We start from the raw sequence: 21,749 nt of genomic DNA, 5'->3' as shown, positions 1-21,749 counted from the left end.
AGAGGGGTAAATAGAGTCGCCCAAGGATCTGTACTGGGACCTGTGCTGTTCAACATGTTCATAAATGATGTAGAAAAAGGGATGAACAGTGAGTTAGCAAAGTTTGCGGATGATACAAAATTACTCAAGATAGTTAAGTCCAAAGCTGACTGTGAAGAGTTTCAAAGGGATCTCACTAAACTGGTGACTGGGCAAGAAAATGGCAGAAGAAATTCAGTTGTTGATAAGTTCAAAGTAATGCGCATTGTAAAATATACAAAATGATGGGGCCTAAATTAGCTGTTACCACTCAAGGAAGAGATCTTGGAGACATTGTGGATAGTTCTCTGAAAACACCTGCTCAATGTGCAGCACCAATCAACAAAAGCTAACAGAATGTTAGGAACTGTTAGAAAAGGGATAGCTAATCAGACAGAAAACATGATATAAATCTACTATATCATACTATATAAATCTACAGTATGCCCACACCTTGAGTACTGCTTGTTTCAGAAAAGATATACTAGAATTGGAAAAGCTACAGAGAAAGACAAATGATTAGGGACATGGAACAGCTTCCATATAAGGAGACATTTAAAAAAACAGGACTATTCAGATTAGAAAAGAGATGACTGAGCGGAGATATGATAGAAGTCTATAAAATCATGAATGGTGTAGAGAAGTGTTATTTAGCCATTCACGTAACACAAGAATCATGGGTCACCCAATGAAATTAATAGGCAGAGGGTTTAAAACAAACATAAGGAAGTATTCCTTTACACATCGCAGAGTCAACCTGTGGAACTCGTTGTCAAGGGATGATGTGAAGGCCAAAATTATAACTGGGTTCAAAACAAACAAGAGAATTAGATAAGTTTAGAGAGGATAGGTCCATCAATGACTATTAGCCAAGATGGTCGGGGACACAACCCCATACTCTAGGTGTCCCTAAACCTCTGACTGCTAGAAGCTGGAACTGGATGACAGGGGATGAATCACTCAATAAATCACGCTGTTCTTTCGCTCCCTCTGAAGCCCAAGTCACTGGAGTGTGATGTCCGTTTTTGTGCACTTATGTGTGGTTAACAGATTACACAGGCAAATGTTATGTTGTGGACACAATTAAAGCACAGTTGGGTTTGCATATGAACTGCAAAGTTGTGTGTACCAATGATTTATGCATGTACAAACAGAGGCTGGATTGAGGCCATTGAAAAATTTCACCCCTGAAGATTAAAGATGCAGCAGGATGCTATGTTTCTTAATTGTGTTCCACATGCTGTATACAGTAATATAATCTTGATAGGGCAGTTCCTGTATTGTTTGCTCAAGGTCTGATCTGGATAAGTATCCAAGTGCCCAGCCAGAACCACTTCCACTAAGAACGAAGATCTCAACACTTAGTCAATGGGTATTTTGACTATGTAAGGACTGAAAGATTAAACTTTATACAATTATCCAATTAAAGTCATATATAGCATTGACTCAGTGTCAGTCTCGCTTGTATGTGATTAACTAGTGATTTCTTTCATTGGTGGTATGCTGTGACCCTGCTTGATGCCATTAAAGTTTGTGACAACATAGGAAAGCCCCAACCAGTAAATTGTGAATGACTTAAGTGCTTTGGAGATTGCTGATTTGGCTCTGCAGCACTCACAGGAATTCATTCTCAGCTGGTTTCCTTAAAACAAAGTGATCCTGTCTTTCAGTTTAAGAAAAAAGCTGCAACTGTTGAAGCAGCATGCACTTAATAAGCTACTTCTAAATCTGGCTTCATCATTTCAGTCTGTGGACTAGCAGACCAGAAGCTGCAGAATCCTTCTCAAGTAAGTCTTTTCCTTTAATGTACAGCATGCATATTTCTTCATTTAAAATGTATAACAGGCAGCCAAACTCTTCAGCACAAGACCCATCATGCTGCAATCTGATATCTGAATTTCCTGTTTTAATGTGATTTAATGTATCCTGTTGTTTAATTTGGCAGACATTACTGCCTTTAAAAAAGGAAACATTTAATATATTATGGTGCAAGATGGCAAATTACATGGGTGCAGCTGCCCAGAGCTGCAATGCTAGAAAGCTAATTGAATGATTTATACTTGACTGTCATAATAGGTTTTTTGGGGAAAAAAGAATTCACCTTTCATTTGCATAATGCACATCATGGAACAAGCCTATTTGCTCTCATGATAAATGGAATGTGCATCAAGAATATGCTGCTGGCCATCAAGTATGAAATTAGGAAAGTGATTTTTTTATCTGCAAAAGGGAAAAAAGTCATTCTGGCATTCTACCCAAATAATACTAAAGCTGATGCATACATATTAAGCAATACTTAGTGATTTGTACTAAATATTGGAGGAGAATGTTTATAGTGGATGATTGTTGAATTATACAAGATATTAGTCAATTGTTGCTAAATCTTAACATTAGCTTTCATGTATCAAAGAACTTATTTGTATGCGAGACAGCATAAATCCAATTCCACTTGCCAAAACAAATGGCACGTATGGTAGCCTGCCTTTCACAAGAGTATTTGTACAGCTCACCAGACAGGTTCATCAGGACCTGATGAAGTGAGGGGGGTCAGGAAAGATAAAGGGAAAAGGAGCAGTTTTTACTGTTTAAGTCACAACCGTTGTAGTGGGAAGTTAAGAAAGGAGGTCATTGCAGCGGATAGCCCAAGGGTCTCTACATACGATTGCTGTAACATACATATACTTCTTCACTTAGTAGCTGCTTTACTAGCTGCTTAGGTTCCGTTAACGTAGCACGTGATCCACCAACAGTGAATGAGCAATATGTGTAGTGTAGAAATTCACTGTAACTACATAAGCATACAACATGCTGCGTCTCTGCTAGTAATGTCCAATTACACTTTTAACACAACATTTTCTTCCACCATCCTTCAGCAACACAACATTTTATGTATGGGAAAATATATTACCTGTATAAGTCAACTATTCAAATAACTCGTTTGTCATAGGGAAAATATCCAAATACTTTCCTCTGATTCCAGCCAGCCCCCTAGCCTACTGCAAGACCAATAGGAAAGAGGTACATGTATTTCTCTGGGTTATTTTCAGATTGTTCATAACAATACCTTTTCAAGAGACACACAACATCAGGCCAACTCATTTATATGCAGACATGATTTTGAGCACCTTTTTTCAGAATATGCTGAAGAATGGAACTAGAGCAGCCATTTCCTTATTTACTGTATAATAGAGATGGAAAATCTTTGGAGGATTATGCACAGAGAGATAACGAATACATGTGAAGAGGAGGAACAAAACCACCGGCATAGGACTATGGTGAACAATACCTATTTCCTCTGGAAACAAGAACAAGCATCCTGGGATCAGAAAATTAGGGTCTGTAGTGAATTCTTGGGATAAGAGAAATTTTGACAGAGTTTGAGTGAACCCTATGATAGCACACAAATGGGCTGAACTCTGACAGCTGTGCCACAGGGGTTCTCTCAGCTGCTGATAGTTCAACATAACTTAGACTCAGGACATGCAATTTCAGTGTGATAAGACAGCCAAGAGAAGGTATTACAATCTCAGGTGGCATATAGGCATTGCATTTCTGTTATTCGTATTGCCATTCCTTTTCAGTCAGAAGAAACTGCCTTTCTACACCTGGGAGTCTTGTAGGCAAATAACATGGTATCACCAACCCAGGTTGGTCAAAAATGATCATTCTTCCAAAACATTGTGAGACTTTTAAAAATAAGAAAAACACTGGCATTTTTATTTGCCTCATGATTTCTGTGTCTTTCAGATGCATGTAGGACACATTTCCATGCTTTTCTCTGCGATTAAGAGGGCTAGAAACTTTCATTTAAAAAAGTAGAAAGTAGAGATTCTCACATAGTCAGCATGACTGCAGGAGCTGGAGCTTAAAGGAAAGCATGAATTATCATGAGGTTTTACTTGGGAACACAGAGTTTTGCTTCAGAAGAACACCCAGCCTTCTGACCTCAGATGGGCTTGAGAATTGTGTGTTATTGTTAATTGGGGCTCAAGATTTTGAAAAAACCTTTGGTAGAGCCTTGAGATGGGTGTCAGCCTTTCTAGCTATTTATTGTTTTATGAGAGATGTTAGCTGAGTGGTTTCACTGTAAGGCAGCTGCATTGCATGCTGCCAGAAGACACATTCTATTTGTATTCATTATTAAAATTTATCCACAGTGCCAATTATAATATATTTTAATCACCTCGCTGTAGGAGACAGGCTCAAGTGTGTTGCAGTTTCCATCTCCAGCTTGGAACTGTTGTTGTTCCTTTTGTTGGCATAAAATTAATTCTGGGGTATTAGCAGTTATTGTACATAGCCTCCTGTCCTACCCTCCATTTTCTTCAGGACAGGTAAATTAGAAGTGACATACCAGCTCTCACACACACACACAAACCCCACTTCTGAACATGCTCAACTGCTGCTTGGCTCATCACAGAACCTCAACAGATGCTCCCTGGAGACAAGGACTTACGAAAATTCTGGGTGGGATCAATGGGTCCAGGAAGCAATGGAAACTTGTGGCATGTTCCCCACTACACCCAAATAGATATACAAATAGGAATTAAACACATTTAAAGCAGCATGCCCCCCTCCATGGTCTTCTCCATGGCCTTTGCCATTTAGCCACAGGGAAAGCACCACATGGTAGCTTGGCCTCTGAAGTAACTGCTAAATGGTTGGGGTAATTTTTTGAGGGGTGGGGGCATTTGAGAACAAGGTTGCTGTGGTGGAAGGACTCCCTCCACCCCAATGCGCATGGAGGCTCCAGGATCAAGGGGTGGGGAGAAGAGTTTCCTGTATTTTAAGGCCCAAGCCTTCTGCTTCCTTTTCAGCCCCCAAAAGCCATCTCCTCTGATGGAAACAAGTAAATTAAACTCTACGAGCTTTGTCTTACAGAATTTTCTGTCCCCATCCTATAGGCTAGATTACAGTGAGGCCCCCCAGGTCAATTGTATTTTTTAGAGTTAACGGTTAAAGTCCCACAGTGACTTGATATGGCACAAATGGTTTTGAGTCGTTACACGACATTCATGGGCAACTATGGATAACAGGCTTTAGAACACATGCTTGTATTAATTTGAATGGACTCAGTCAAAATAAGAGTATTGTAGTGACATCTTATTCTTTTGTGGCTTCTGCCTTTGACAGATATCCCTGTCCTGAAACATTTAATTGTTGGACTTACTGATTTTTGCAGTTGTAAAGAAGTATGGAAACATTAAAAAATAAAGAGGATACACTGAATGTCTATAACAGTACCAGGAAGACTTTCCAAAAGTCACTGGACTAGATCCAGGTCATGTTAATTTCATTGTTAAGACAGATTCACATAATAAAATAGGTTCCTTTTGCAGGTCTGTACATTAAGTGGTCTGTAGTGCTGATTCTGCAGGTCATCTAGACTGGACAGTTGTAGAGTTACCAGGGGAGAACCTCAGCACAGGAAAAAAGTGCGTGTGGATAGGAAAGAAGGAGTATCCATGGTAATAAGTAGAGCTCAAACAATGGACAACAGTTACAAAGATTTAACACCCCACAGGCATTGGGGAAAATGATTTATGCAAAAATGTACACAAAAATCCATCAAGAAGTTTTGATTTCAAATTTTCATTTTTGAATAGTTGTTTCCTTTTAAGTGTCTTTTGTCCCTCTCACCCACCCGTCCTCCTCCTTTTTTCCCTCCCAGCCCCTCAGCCAGCCACTTCCCTCCTCTTTTTTCCCCCTCATTTCATTAATGAAAATAAGTGTTGGGCAGTAGGGGGAAAACAAGAGAAGATGGAGACAAAGGTGTTGGAAAGATAAGAAAAAATGAATGATATACCAAATTTAAACAATATATATATTATGTCAGGGTTCCCTCCCCACTCTGAACTCTAGAGTACAGATGTGGGGACCCGCATGAAAGAAAGACCCCCTCAGCTTATCTCTACCAGCTTAGGTTAAAAACTTCCCCAAGGCACAAATTCTTCCTCGTCCTTGGAACAGTATCGCTGCCACCACCAAGTGAGTTAGACAAAGATTTAGGAAAAGGACCACTTGGAGTTCCTGTTTCCCCAAAATATCCCCCCCAGCCCCTTCACCCCCTTTCCTGGGGAGGCTTGAGAGTAAACAAGGTGAGCACAGACCAGCCCCTTGGACACTAAAAACCAATCAGGTTCTTAAAAGCAGAACTCTATAATAAAGAAAAAGTAAAAGAAGAACCTCTGTAAAATCAGGATGGAAGGTAATTTGACAGGGTAATCAGAATCAAAACACAGAGGATTCCTCTCTTGGCAAAACTTTAAAGTTAAAAAAAAAACAGGAATAAACCTCCCTCTTAGCCTAGGGAAAATTCACAAGCTAAAACAAAAGATACTCGAACGCATTTCCTTCCTATTACTTACAATTTGTAATCTTAGATGCTTAGTTTTAGGTATGGCTTTAGTAGATGTATTTTCCCTGCCCTGGTTCCTCACTGTCCCAGAGAGAACACAAAGAAACACAAAACAAAACAAACATTTGAAAAGTATCTTCTCCCCTTATTGGTTCTTTTGGTCAGGTTCAAATCAGATTATCTGAGTTTCTTAACCCTTTACAGGTAAAGGAGGGATTTTATGCTACCCTTAGCTGTATGTTTATGACTATAATATATATGCATACAATTTAAACAAAAAAAGGAAATTTTTCAAACATTTTTTCATTCAACTTTTTTGACCAACTCTAAAACCAAGCCCTGCAACAAACAAGTGGCTTTCAATAGGTTTCCACGTAATTCAGAGTAGCCCTGCTGCAGCTCTAATATTTGCCAGAAAGCAGCCACCACACCATCCCAGCCTGGCTTCTGGGAATGAGCATACTGGATGTGTATAAGTGTTGTGCAAAGATATAGATAATAAATGAAATGAGGGAGATGGTTTTGCTTGCACACAGAAGATGACACTGGATTTGGTCTCCATGGAGTTGTGGTGAGGCACAGAAATATTTGCCTGAGTGTGTTCTGTACTCATGTGAATGGAGGGAAGCTAGGAGGGGCCAGCAGCAGCTACAGAAAGTAGTACTTGATTGACTGCGAAGTCTGCACCAAGGAGTGGAGGCTGCAGCAGAAGGTGCATCTGGGGAGTAGATAGGCCTGTCCCCTGCAGAGAGAAACTGGCTTCTTTGCTCCAGTATAATCTGCACAATGCAGAATCCCTGTAGCAGAGGGAAAATCTTTATACTGCCTTTAAGGAGCCACTGTCCCCATGGCCGGCTCTACCAAAGACAGTATAACGTACAGTGGGCCTGATTCTATGCAGAACATGAAGGTTGGGTTTTAGGGCAGAGCAAAGAGAATATTAATTGTGCAGATTCCTAACTCTGAAGCAAACATTTCTAAAATTACTCAGCTCAGCTATGCAGTACCGCAACTTTTTTAGGCCCCTACCTCATTCCTGTGTAACATTTTCATTATTGTGGTTGGGAAGTGGGCTACACCTTTACCAAAGGCATTTAAGTTCAGAAGATACTGAAGCTAGTTTTAGTGTTCAGTACTAAAAATACTCAAAGTACATTCAGGAGGCAGACAAAAGAGTAACTCATCCCTGAAATTTTCTTTCTAAGCAAAATTATAATATACTTCAAACAACATAACTGGCTATCAATTTATACAGATACTGACTGGGGTAGTCATATGAAATGGACCATGACTTGCACATCAGTGTCTGCTTGAGACTGAGTGAACAGGCAAGTAGGTCAGGCCCCCTTCTTCAAGACCTGCAATTTGTTCCATCATTACTATAATTAAAGCAGTGTGGAAAAGTCAGACTTAGATTGCTTTCCCCTGCTATGATTTGTTTGTTTGAGTGGCGTGCTATTCGTGCACCAATGAACACGTTGAAAAGTTGGGGCTGTGAGAAGCCTTTTCATAATTGAATTGCAAGTTTGTCGTTTTCTAGGATTGTACAGAATTTTATATAGTGTTCGCCTCACAACACTGATGGTATTCTGTGCTTTCAGAGACCATGGCAGGTACATTTAGGCCAGTTTAACCTCTGTCAGATTCAGAATGACTAATATGAATGGAGAAAAATAGCTAAATGGATCAATTATTGACCAAACAATTAAGATTCTACATTCTTAGGATGGACGGCTGTTGAAAGCCCCCACTCCCAGTCCATTTTCATCTACTAGGATGTAAGCAGGCTTGGCAGAATTTGATTTTCATTTTTTTTCCTAATTTTGATTTCGATTTTTATTTAAGAATTTTTTTATTTTCATCTTTTATGATTTTTACAGTTTCTGGAAATTAAGGATGAGGGGATAGGATTGGCATTTGGACAGCACGGACACTGGAGCTGCAGAGGGTCTCCTAGCACTGACAGTGGGGCCCTAAGACACCAGGGCACAAGGAGGCTGTGGTCCCGGCCCCATGGAGCAGAGATCCTCTACCAGGAATGCAAGGAGGAGGATGAGCCCCTGACAACAGGGTGCTGCTGAACAGTTCTTGCCCAGGCACGGTTCCCACATCCCTGGCTGGTGAGTGAGGAAGCAGGGCTATGACAACACAGCTGCAGAGGGCTCCCTGCGTGGCTGTAGAGCTGATGACCTGAGCCTTACAGATGCAAGGTGCAGGGAAGACTGAAGTCCTGGTGGGGCAGTGCAGAAACCCCAGCCAGGGCTAAGACCTGAGCTGCTGCAGAGCCAGTAACACTCAGTCGCCCACACTGGGAAGACAGGGGCAGAGAGGGGGGAAAGCTGCACTCCTGCCAGCTGTTACCAATGTGTATCGATTTAAATTGAATCCTGCCAGGCCTCGATGCAAGTAAGGAAGAAGTATATTACAACCCATGGTTGAGTGTCTTCTATATATGGAGTCATTTAATTTGCATATCAGTAATTTTCAGAATCCAGGATGGTTTCATTCACTATCAGTGACAATTTTCTATTTTTTCATTCTAGCAAATACTAACTATCAATAATTCATGTCCCTAAAGGAAATTCCAGTTTAACATGTTAACTGGTTCTATTTGGCAGCCCAGCTTTGGAAGAGATCAACAAGCCTACCATTATATTGGTTCAGAGGTCTACGGGACCCTGTAAAATAATGAGAAAGTGACCAAGGTGTATTGGAGTTTTCACTAGGGATTAAAGACTTTCAGTGAGAGGGTAGTGAATTATGATGCCTTATGGTAGATGACCACAGCTGAAGTTCATTTCATATCCTGTCCATTATGAATACCTGCTCTATAAAAGATGGTTAGATTTTAGTGGTGTGGAATTTATGCCATGTAATATCTAGCCTGCCTAGAAACAGGAGTTGTCTCTCATTAACAAGCAAATGGGAATACTTTCCAAAAAGATGTTAAAAGGAAACCAGGCTGATGAGTTTTTATGCCAACCCGGCATAGTTTAAGAAATTAATACAAAGCTTTCTTGTCTAAATGCACATCAGTATTTTGGAAGCCATTAGAGCAAGAAACCATCCCCAAACCCAGGGCAATAGAAGAGGAACATCTGTATTACTTGGAGGGGCATGCTTAATTGTGCGATGGGAAGAACTGCATAGTTCTACTGACAGTTGCTTCAAAGAATGGTGCATTTAGGATCTGATCCAGAGCCCTGAAGTCTATGGAATTTCAGGGGATCCAGCCTTCAAGCAGCCTTAGTGGGGTGTAGTGTGCAGTAGAGTAAATATGAAGATATTTGTTCAGTGTAACCTTCAGTTCATTACATTGAATGTAGCAGGTTGGAAGAATAGACCGGGAAAAGAGGGGGGAAAGCATGGGTGAGCAGGAGATAAGGACAAGGATGCAGAAGGATAGGAATAGAAAGATGTACAGATCATAAGAGCAGAGATGGAGAGAAAAGGAAAACAGACAATTGAAGGACAGTAAAGTGTAGTTGGTGGCACTGGAGAAAGAGCGGAGAGTTTGGTGAGAGGCAAGAAGGATTGTGCTGATGCCACAGATGAAATAAAAAAGGAGAAAAGTGATGCTGATGGCAATGGACATACTAAAATTCTGAAGGCTACAGGCTCAGGTTGCAGTAACTGGAAGGAACTCCTAGTAGTTTTATTTAAGTCCCTGTCCTTTTTCCCTGGATCCTATTAGCGGGGACAAGTACTCTACAGAGATGAAATCACCAGCATATGGTATAGTGCATTGAGTTACTTTATTTGGAATGAAAAAAAAATCAGTTATTGTTTATAATCTGTTTAAAAAACTTAATCACATGAATCAATGCAGTATTTCTTAGCAACTTGTTATCAGTGAAACTTTTAGATTTGTTTACACAAAAAAAAATGTTGTTTGATAGAGAATATTTTTAATCAGGCACTAAAAATGCATAGTTTCAAGCATGCACAACCTTTGTGGTGCTAAAGATCAAATAAGAATCTCACAAGAGTTAATGGAAACAACATTTAACAGCCGAGACCCCAAAATGAAAACATTTTCCCGAGCGCTACTCTGAGAAACTTCCAGTTGTCATAACAACCTGCTGCAGTTCTTTTAGTACTGCTACAAAGGAGAACTTCCATTGGCTTTTGATACCATTAGCAGGAAAATAAAGCCTCCCGAAGGTTAAAAAACCATTACTGTTGTTTAAATATATATATATATACACACACACACGTAGAAAAAAATTCTCAAATAAAAATGAGATTTCCATTTCCAGCTCTTTGAACTGTGGTCTGTAGAGATTTACTCTGAATCAATTAATCTTTGAGATAGCTACTCTGTCCTGCTCCACCTTCATCCAAAACCTGCAGGTGTGCAAAGCGTCTGGGTAAAATGGCATTCACCACATAAATAAGCGTAAATTAACCTTTATCAAAAAAAATTAATATGCCTTGCTAAGCCCGTCTGCTCAGAGCAGGTTCACTAGATGTGCTCCAGAAGTCATTATTCTGGGGCATCTGAGATATCAGACTAGTCCAATAGAATATCTAATTTTGAGAGGCTCATTGAAAAAAAACAAACAAACCTCAGATACTACAGTGAATGGTGTATTAGAAACAGGTATGAAAGAAAGATAGCTAAGCGTTGCCTTTTATTGGGGTAGGCAACCTGAGCCTGAGAAGGAGCCAGAGTTTACCAATGTACAGTGCCAAAGAGCCACAGTAATATGTCAGCAGCCCCCAATCAGCTCCCCCTCCCTCCCGTCCCAGCACATCCCGCCCACCGGCAGCCCTGCAGATCAGCGCCTCCCCATCCCTCCCCACACCCCCGATCAGCTGTTTCGTGGTGTGCAGGAGGCTAGGCGGGGGAGTGGGAGAATTGAGGGCATAGCAGGCTAAGGGGAGGGGGGCGGGAAGGGATGGAGTGGGGGCAGAGCCAGGGGTTGAGCAGCGAGCACCCTCCCGGCACATTAGAAAGTTGGCACCTGTAGCTCCAGTCCTGGAGTCGGTGCCGATATAAGGAGCCACATATTAAACTTCTGAAGAGCCGCATGTGGCTCCGAAGCCACAGGTTGGCCACCCTTGCTTTATTTTGTTAATATAAAAGGGAAAAAAGATGAAAGTTTAAACAACTCCATAGGTAAGATACAAACTGGACACACCTGAGCCCGGTTCAGTATTTCAGTTATCGGTACTATTTGCATTACAATAGTGCCTAAAGGCCACCATTGAGATTAGGCCACCATTGCACAGGGCTCTGTACAAACACATAACAAGAGTGTCTGCCCCAGATATACTACCATCTAAATCGTTAAGACAAACAATGGGTGGCAGGAGAAAGAGGTGAAGTGACATGGCCAAGGTCACACAGCAGATCAGTGGCAGAGCTGGGAGTAGAAAACATGTCTTTTTATTCCCAGTGCATTCCTGTTCCACTTAGCCCACATGGCTTCCAACTTACTCAGTGATTCATAGAATCATAGAATATCAGGGTTGGAAGGGACCTCAGGAGGTCATCTAGTCCAACTCCCTGCTCAAAGCAGGACCAATCCCCAACTAAATCATCCCAGCCAACTGATGTCAACAGGGCTACACTAACATACAGCAACTGAGAATTTGGTTCCGGCATCTGAAAGTGTTTTAAGGTGATACCTTCAGTTCTCACTTAAAATACTGTCTGCACTTATTAAGATCTCTATACGAGCTATTCTAAAGCTATTAGAAACCAGGCAATCATCCCTCTAGCAAAGGAATATTAGAACAAGAAATAGTACAACATTTAAACTGTTAATAGAGCTCTCTGATGTTATTTCTTTTGAAAATATTGCCTGGATTGCTACAACAACACATTACTATTCACAGATGTATCCACTTGCACAGGAGAAAGAAATCCTCTTTATGAGCAAAGTCTTCAAAGGCATTCAAATGCTTATGAAGATTTAACTCTACATGGCATTAAGAGCAGAACGCTTTAGAGAAAAGATCATGTACCATATGGAAATTAAGTAACTGAAGTTATTCCATTATGATAGTGTGAAACAGGATAAGGGTTCAATCCTGCAGGCACTTATGTACATGCTAATTTAATATTGGGCTTCTCTATGTGGAGTGTCACTGGTTGCAATTATTTTTGTGATGCAGATACTTGCTCAGGAGGGACTTGACTGAGAAACTGATTTCACGTGGAAAGTCATTGTATGGTGTCACCTTTGGGTAAAAGCTGACTTAGCCAAAATTTTAGGCGGGTGGATGTGAAAAGATCTGTCTTATGAATTCCCAAGCCATTCCAGTGCCACTCAAGTAAAAGTCGTCTGTCATTTCAAAGGACCTCTGTCCTGGTATGAAATGCTAAAGACCCATTCAACCCAATGCAGATCAGGCCAAATTGTCAGAAGCAAAGTAGCAAACATTTTATTCTTTGTATTTGTCCCTTTTCCCTGTCTAGGGCTGTCCATCGATCAAGCATGAATATGTTATTTGTAATTGCAAAATACTACTAACAACATATTTGAATCTGTTGGATTTTAATGAACAGCTTGTAGCTAGTAGTCTACAGAATATTCAAAACTGAGCATTTGTTCTGTGCAGTTGGCCACCAGGTCACATGATGTGGGGACTCTTTCCTGATTGGACAAGGTAACTTTTATCAAAGAAGCAGTGCCTGAAGAAGTCATTGGGATGTTGAATTTCTCAGAGACAAGATGAGGAGCAGTTTAGGGAAATAAGTCAGGTGATAAGCAGGACTACAAACCTTTAGGAACCCCAACATCTTTTCCTGTTCTCTTTTGCACACACAAAGAACATTATATCTGACTTCATACATGGCCACAGATTGCAAAGCAAATGGGCTCCTTTGTGACTGAGGAAGGGAGAAAGATCACTTAAGTTTGTTGGTTGTTAACAGCTTTTTCCACATTCACACTATGGATAGCTGAATTAGCGCTTCTCATGCAGATCACTGTCATGCATGAGCAAGGGTCTCAATCCCACATGAATAACAGCTCCTCTCCAAACACACGTGAGTTGCTGTTAAAGAGTCCATCATGAGTGAGAGTTTTGCTCCATTTCTGGAACTAATAGGTAAATAAATGTTTTAAATTGCAGCAGACCAGAACTTCCATTTTGTCAGACACTAATGGAACCTGAGACTCAGAAGTGCTGGGATGCATTAGGCCAGACCTCTGAAGCTTTGGACACTCCCACTTCCTCTAGTGGACCACAATAAATATGCAGAGATCTGTGTTAGTAGATAATTAAATTTGGGCCTAAATTTAGGTTGCATAGTGAGTTCTCTCATCTCTAATAGGAAATGCTGCTGAAAGTGTCATGAAAATGATTGTACTACTGTCAACAGTAAGAAGTTCTCTCGCCTTTCCACCAAACCAGCACATTTCATCTTGAAATGGTAGGGAGAAGAAGTGCTTCTGAACTGACATACTTAGGGCAGATTATAAGGTTAGAACATAGCCCTTAACCTCAGTTTGCACATATGTAAAAATCAGCATCAGGCTTCCCTTCCTCCCAGGGCTATTCAGACTTCCATAAATTGTGAACATCTGTAAAAGAACTTAGAGCCTCAAGTGAAAGGTGCTCTAAAAGTGCCAATTCTTCTATTACCTCCTCTCCTGTTCACAATATGGAACCTTGCCTTTAATGTTTTTATTTAAAAATAAAGGGCCATTAAATTTTAATCTAGAGGGAAAGCAGGCAGAAAATTAAGAATACCTTTCTCTCTTTGCCGTTAGGGACCCTTACAGATCTGCGACTGGCCTTCTAATGGAACAGAGCACTTTAGTATTAGGACGGGGGAACTATACCATGACATTCTGTTATCTGATTTTAAAAAGCCCTCCAACAGAATCACTCCAGATCTTACTTGGTAAGAATTGATTTACATCATTGTAGATTGGTTCACAGTTCAGCAAACAGGAATATATCATGTGCTACTCTGGATCAATGAGAGCCCATGCACTCAATACCCTGGAAAATTTACATGTGCTATAGATTTAGGTTGATCAGCAGGACTAATTAAAACAATGCAAATGTGCTATTGATCCAGTTCTGAAGGATGTGTGATAAAATGTGGAGGCTGGATGGCTATGTGGGTCACAGAGAAGCTTCTGTTTTGTGTGGCTAGGCAAGGATGTAGGGGACTGTCCCTTTACTGGTGACAGCTTACACACCAATGCATAAAGAGAAATGGAGGCATTGTCAAAGGGTTCAGAAAGCTTTGCGCATGGCAGACCCACTAAGCAGGAGGGGCCTGGAGCGATGGCCGAAGAAAGAGCATGCTGTGCCTCTGCCTTTGCACATGCACCTGGAGCAGGAAGCGACCTTGAGGGGAGATGCTCGGGAGTTTTAACAACGGACAGTTACGCTAAACTCCGCAGCTCCAGCGAGGAAAGCTTTGAGTTACAGAGCAGCACCAGGTCAGAAACTGAAAACTTTGTTAACAGCAAAAATAAGGCTGAAGGCTATCAATCCCATCGATTAAAGCACTGTCAGAAGGGGGGTGAAAAAAACCCTGGTTGGGAGCACTCTTCTCTATATCCAGTGGGAAACACCAGCCAAAAGCGCCATAGGCAGAGGAAGGTGCAAACCAAAAGCAGCTCATCTGCGTCTGACTTGAGTGTTGTGAGTCAAGGATCATTGAGCTCTGTCTCTATCGTGGAAGAAAAAATTGAAGCGAAGCTCAAGTTCTCTCAGTTTCTTAATGAAGTTACTCTCAGAGTGCTCGATCCCATGAGCATGAGGGCGTTTAGAGCTGCTAAGCTGAAAAACACCTGTGTGGCCGGTGGGAGAAGCCTGGAAGACGTACGTATTAAGAAGTCTCCTGAAAGCTGGAAAGAGAACACATTAGTCAGGAAAGACCTTCAGAAGACAGACCTAGAAAGCTTAAAAAGCGATGACGCTGTGGGTGGGGCACAAATACTCAAGTTAGAGAAGTCTTTGTCTCTGGATACAGGACCATTTGGCAATGGTGTCTCATGTAGAAGAAGTCCTGTCCTGCCTGCAGAAACCAGGATTTCTCAAATCAGTGAAATGCCGGCCGGAAAGTCTGCTTCTCTACCTCGAAGTACAAGCACGGTGAGCCTCTCTCAAACCAATTCTTTTGGCTATGTAGATTTAGCAGTACTGAATATTGACATGACTATGGTAATTGTCTCCCTTGGGTGGGCCCTAATTGTATACAGAACCTTATTACCCAAGTAGAGCAAGACATAGGGTATGTCTACACTGCAGCAGGGAGCAAACCTCAGCGGTGTGGATGTTGCAACTCGGGCTAGCCACTTCAGCACTGACCCAGGAATGCTTGCACAAGTCTGTCTACCCAGGACAGGAGGGTCACTTCCTGCTGCATTGGAGACATACCAATAGAGGTTTCCTTTTCAGAAGCTGAAGGCACTATCTACAAGAAATACGGGGTGGGGGTAGGGGGAAAGACAATGAAGGCACTATGCATCCTACCAACCCTTTCCTCAGCCACTCTGAAAGCAGGACTGGGTGATACAAAATTCAGTATGTTTATACCTTTGTGGCAGATCCTATCGTCTGAAAACCTCCCTAGGATTAAGTGTCTGGCATTAACAGGTCTAGCAGAAGAGATTCCTATCTGGCTATTTTTAAAAGCTAGATTAAGAACAGGGAGGGAAATTGCTCTGGGCTGAGGCTCTTGACACTGACTGGCAACAAATTAAATTGATGTAATGTCTTATTTTTAAATCTTGGTTGCAGTAGCTTTTTAATTATTATTATTGTTATTGCATAGAGTTGTCAGGCATCCTATGTTGCAGAACTCTGAACCGATCCATAAAATAGTTATGCTCCAGGATTATTAATTGTGGGCCTGCTAAAAACATTAGCCCAGAGACTGTACTTTTTAAACACACAGATCTCCAAGCTGTGACCTTACGTGAAGACAGCTATTAAAGCAATGTGCTCTCAAAAGATCACTTTCAGATCAAGTGTTGCTCACAAGAGGCTCGCATTTGATGAATACAGTAGATCTGCCTATTCCATGCAGCAGACAACACCCCCCTGTGCTTCCCTATGCGCTCATTCTAACTCTGGTCATTTAATGTAAGTATCAGCAACCCAGGCTAAGGATTTTATAGGGTGCCCTTGGATGTTATCTATCTACTGTCTATCAAAGAGGGCCTGAGGGGTGGGAGATAATGAAACAAAGAGAAGCTGCATGTTCCGTCGCAGGTCACAACCCCTACACAGAAAACGCAAGCACCTTCTCATGAATAGAGGTAACCTCACTGGGCCTCAGATCCGGTTCTATTGCAGGAATCATGTTTTCTTTGAGGGTTCAATTAGCCACTTGTCACATCATCTTTTCCACCGCACAAAACCACGCTCTGTACAGACCTGAGAGGCTAGGAACGTTCAGCCAACCGAGAGGTATGACTGACTAAATGTTCGTTGAGTGCTTTATAATTCCAATCAGTTAATGTAAGCATCAGCCTACTTTACATTTTAATTATTCAATTTAAGCATCAGCCTGTTCTAAATCTAGTCATTTAAAGTTTAACGTGCATCTTATAGCAGCAAGCCATGCTCCAGCCTGAAAAGATCCATATGTGAAAAGGAAGGAATGTTGGGGGAGGAAAAACCTTACATACAGCCCCATTCACTGGACTGGGGCTTTCATGTGAGATAAAGTTACTGTATAACTATGGTGGGTTATTAGAATTTCCTAACTGAATATATTGCTCTAATTTAATATGGGGCTATTAGACGAACTTGCAGAAAAGCAACACAATAAGTAAACCTTGCGAGACAATAGTATACTTCCAAGGCTGAAGTGACGTAGCTGTTTTGCCAGGCTGGGAAACAACGGATCAGAGGGCTACAAACAATTAAAAAGCACTTCTCCGGACAGAAGTTTAACCAGAACGTCTTGGGGGGGGGGGGGTTTCTGGTTAAACTTGGATTATTGCTGTGCACATTGTAAGATGAGCTATTGCCAGCAGGAGAGTGAGTTTGTGTGTGTGGTTTTTGGAGGGGGGTGTGGGGGGGGGTGAGAAAACCTGGATTAGTGCTGGAAATGACCCACCTTGATTATCATGCGCATTATAAAGAGAGGTGGTAAATTGCAGAGAGTTTTGCTCCCCTCTGCTTCATCTCTCAGAGGTGACCACAGGGCTCTTGGTAATTTCTAGCTTTGTCAAAACACAGATCAGTGTATGCAGGATTGTGGCTTCTTCCTTCTGTCAAATACTACAATGTAAAAAGGAAATGGCTGATGCCCTTCACAATATAGGAAGTGAGACCACCTTTCCAATTTTGTTAAAATTGGCATCTTTGTTGTCCTCTTAAGACAATGAATTTGATGCACAATGCCTCAGCCTTTGATATGGTCTCTTCATCTGCCTATCCCTGCATACTGTACAATATTATCTTACATTGTCCTGTAATATCACACAAGAGCCATATGTCAAAATCATCAAATTTGGGTGCTTAAAGTTATGCACCTGAACTTATGGCCTGATCCCACTGACCTAACAATCTTCAGAAGCAGTAAGTGCAGAATCAGAAAATTTTGAACTGTTTTCTCTAATCAGTGTTTTCCCTACAGTGCTCCCTGTAAAACTGCCAGTATGGTATGGCTAATACCCAATGAAGCACTAATGAATAGTTTTCCACATATCTTATGCATTCACAATATAGTCTCTTGTGACCTCAGGTATATACAGGTTAACTTTATACACAAGGCCTTATGGTAGGAGGGCCTAGAGCACAATACCATAAGTTATAGGAACTTATGACCAAAAGTAGGGATTCCTGCTGTGTAACCTCTCAGTGACTCACTTGCTAGCTATGAAATCAAACCTGTGACTGATTGTTTTCTGTTCCTATTTAACTGAACAGGTAGTTGTTAAACTCCCGCCACCCTTGCACTTCTAAGCATGACTCAAATACGGAGCACTAGATCGTCTCCTATTGCTTTGTCTGTGACAATGGTGACGTAAGTACTGGCACTGCCATGCAGCCTATGTGCAATTCCATCTTTTGAGGAATAGAGTTAAACCAATTCCTCTTGTCATGATAAAGCCAGAATCAGCTCCTTTGCCCATTGTCAAGAACTGTGCAACCATCATGCATTGCAGGAGAGACCAATGTAAAGTTTTTAGAGCAGCAGATGTGGCCCAGTTCTACAAAGAAACAAGATAAACAGATTGTGTTTTGAGAGTTCTCCTTGGCTGCTCTAAAACCTCTCTGTTGTTTACTAACGGAACTGTGCCTACCTGACTACAATGCAAAAAGCTGAAGGATTCACAATAAGATGTATGTGGTCAATTATAGTTTATCTGGCTGTCAGATAAAGACTAGATCAGCAGCTATTCTAAAATGCATGGATAGCTATAAGCCAGTACACAGCATAGTGGGCAATTTCCTGATGCTGGCCAAGAAGTTCTCTGTCTAAGATGCTTGGCAATCGAAAATTGGAGTTTTGACTTAACTAAATTGGGGGTGGGGAGAGAGAAAACAAACCATTTTCCTACTAGGTCTAATGTTTAGCTCCAGAGGGGCACTTAGTAAAGGGAAAATCTTGCACTAGATTGAGTGATACCAAGCCCTTACAATTCACATTGATTTCAGTATCTCTAAACATCTGGCTCTCAGGAAAGCAATGTAATGAGAACCTATGTTTGGTGGGATTCTACTGCTATTTTGTTAAAGATATTTAGCCCACCTCTTACTGACAAGCATTTCCCAATTGTGTAGTTTGCCTTTGGCTGAGACGGTGCATATACTTTTGAGATGGTGCTGTACTTTTATAGCAAAATAAGCGCTACTGGCCTGTGTAGCTGACTGTTGCCAGACATGACTGGAAACTGAAGATATGCAGTGTTGGTGTAACCATGTACCCACCTGGTCTCTCTGCAAACTGAAGAGACAGCTAACCAAAGGAAGATAGGAAGGAGGGATGGGACAGCAAATATGATGAATCGTTGATTTTTGATACTGATCAGATACAGAAGGAGCACTGATCAGTATTCTCCAGCTCAGATTTTCCTCTTTTGTGTAAAAACCTTCCTGTATAACTTATGAGAGAGAACAGTTTTTGAAGATGTCACTACCCGCTTTCAGCGCATATTCAGTGACTGAGCTGACACCTTATCCTACTATGGTATGGCCATTTGGTACACACAAGCAGATGGATTGCCGTGTGTGATGAATCTGTTAGGACCAGAGGGAATCGTTATCACAATAACTTACCCTGGCCTGCACAGTGAAAACCTCCGAGTGGTGCCAGAGGTGGCACTCTTCTTGTTTAGAGTGCAAGGGAAATCCCCAGAGGGAAAGCTCACTCCGCTGTGCCATTCGAATGAGGTATTGACTTTTTTGTCCAACTCATTCTCTGGCTATTAGAATTTTAAGAATTCCAATCAGTGTCTTACTGAATGCAATTAACTGAAATATAGAAGTAACTTCTTACCATTCCTCCGTGAGCAAAATAAAGGTTTACTTCCAAAACTGAATCCATCACAACAGGTATTTGTGGAGAATCAGGGGGAGAGAGAGAGATTGATACTCCTGTACTTTCAGCAACAGTTGGATTTTAAGTAATCCATCTTCTCTGTAGTCTGACACATCAAGGCCTCAGTGCTGTGCAGATTTCAGAATTGTATAGGAAACCTTAGTCTTAAAACTCTAATGCTCAATGAAGCATTGACAGTTCAAGAGCAGAAGCCTTGAGGAGTTAGACTAGAGACTGGAGTGATTATATAAAGTGTGGATAATTCTGACACCAACCATGCTCCCTACCTTCCGTCCTGCACTCCGCAACACCTTGTTGCATTATTATTACAGCATAGGAATCATGGGGATGTAGTCTTTGGACGGCTTGGTATGGGAGGAGGGAGCAGGAGAGAGACCATTTGGTCTTTTAAAAGGATGCTTTTTATATTCAGTTCTATCAGAAGGGGATGGAATAGCCACAGCCAAGCTCAGGTATTTGTTTCAGCAAGCATCCCTTTGCTTCGGAGCTCTGAATTGACACCATCGTGATTCTAAAGGACCTTGCTTAAGATTTAGCATTCACAGATAAAAACCTGACAATACTGAGGTCAACGGGAGTTTTGCAGGGCTAGGATTACATCCCAGGTTTATAGGCCTATAACAAAGCAAAGACTCACTGGCAGGGCTGTCGTCGTGGGAATTAGCACTTTTCTAGCCTCGGAGCGCCCTCTGCTGGCCAGTGTCTCACCTGCCTCAGGCCCCCCATGTCCCTCCCGGACCCCAGTGCCCTTTGCCTTGGGGTTCTGCTGCAGCAGTACCCCACTCTGGGTCTCCCCTCCCAGGGGAATCCCCTCCTCCTATGCCCTCCTTGCCTCAGTGACTACTGCCAGTTGTCATCTAGCCCCCTCTCACTGGGGCAAACTGCAGTCTGTAATGGCCACTCATCATTGGCAAGGGGGTAGGACCAGCTGCCTCTGCCTATTCCCAGGCTACACCTCTTTAGCCCCAGTACCTGCCTTGGGCCTTTAACAAGGCTGACAGCCTGGGAAGTTGCCAGGCTGGAGCTCCCCTTGCCTTTCCCCAGCCCTGCTCTGCTTCAGGTACCCTATTCCCAGGCAGCTAAGTCCTTCTCCCTCCAAGGCTGGAGAGAGACTGACCCAGCGCCTCCCTGAGCCCTTATAACGGGGCCAGGTGTGGCCTGATTGGGGCGTGGCCCAGCTATGGCTGCTTCCCCAATCCGCCTAGCCTTTTTCCACCCGAGTGGGGCAACTGCCCCGCTACAAGGCCCCTGGCTGTGCTTGCATATGTTTTCAGCCAATTAGCCCCTTTCATTTTTCCGTTCTTATTTTCTCGGATTTCATTGGTCAAGCAAAAAAACCTCTATAACCTGTCTGGTTATTGTCTCTGTGGACAGCTGGTAATGGTGTCTCCACAAGAGCAGAAATCAGAAGTAAAGGAGGAAAGATGCACAAGCCTAAATTTACCATTTCCTCTTTGTCTTGATGGGTAACTACAATACTATATTTTTATCACTTTGCAATGCTACGAAGAGCTACATTTCCTCTCCCCACACACACACGCAATTCCCAAAGAGTATCTCCCAGCAATAAGCAGGCACTGCTGGCCTCTCCTGTGCTTCTAGATCCAGAGGGGAGTTTGCCTCCAATGTCAGAGGTCTCTCTACTGTAGCCAGCAGAAAAATGGAAGAGACCAGCTCTTCTGCAACTGCTGCCCAGAACCACATATTAAAGAAACAAAACCCATTCGTTATTTTGATTGGAAGGAAATTGTTTAACCTTCTCAAAACAAGGAAAGGAAACCTCCTGGAGCTTGTGGGGAGCGAGTGAATGCACAAGGTGAAGATGGACGCACAGCAGCTTATAATTTAGGGCTAGAGTCCTAAGGAGGACTTAGGGTA

The 21,749-nt window shown here is 42.0% G+C and overlaps 1 protein-coding gene across 3 annotated transcripts in view; it reads left to right on the top strand.

The window, feature by feature from the left end:
• Positions 1-1,602: 1,602 nt before the first annotated feature.
• Positions 1,603-21,749, top strand: part of BEGAIN (brain enriched guanylate kinase associated) — a 236,937-nt gene continuing 216,790 nt past the window's right edge. Inside the window, exon 1 of one of the 3 annotated variants that reach the window (XM_043548919.1) lies at positions 1,603-1,805. The gene's annotated coding sequence lies outside the window, so the exon portion shown is untranslated. The remainder of the gene's footprint in view (positions 1,806-21,749) is intronic. The other 2 variants (XM_043548922.1, XM_043548924.1) reach the window with 2 other exon arrangements.

Source organism: Chelonia mydas, chromosome 6, assembly GCF_015237465.2.
Source record: "Chelonia mydas isolate rCheMyd1 chromosome 6, rCheMyd1.pri.v2, whole genome shotgun sequence".
NCBI lineage: Eukaryota > Metazoa > Chordata > Testudines > Cheloniidae > Chelonia > Chelonia mydas.
This window is presented reverse-complemented; position numbering and strand designations above follow the sequence as displayed.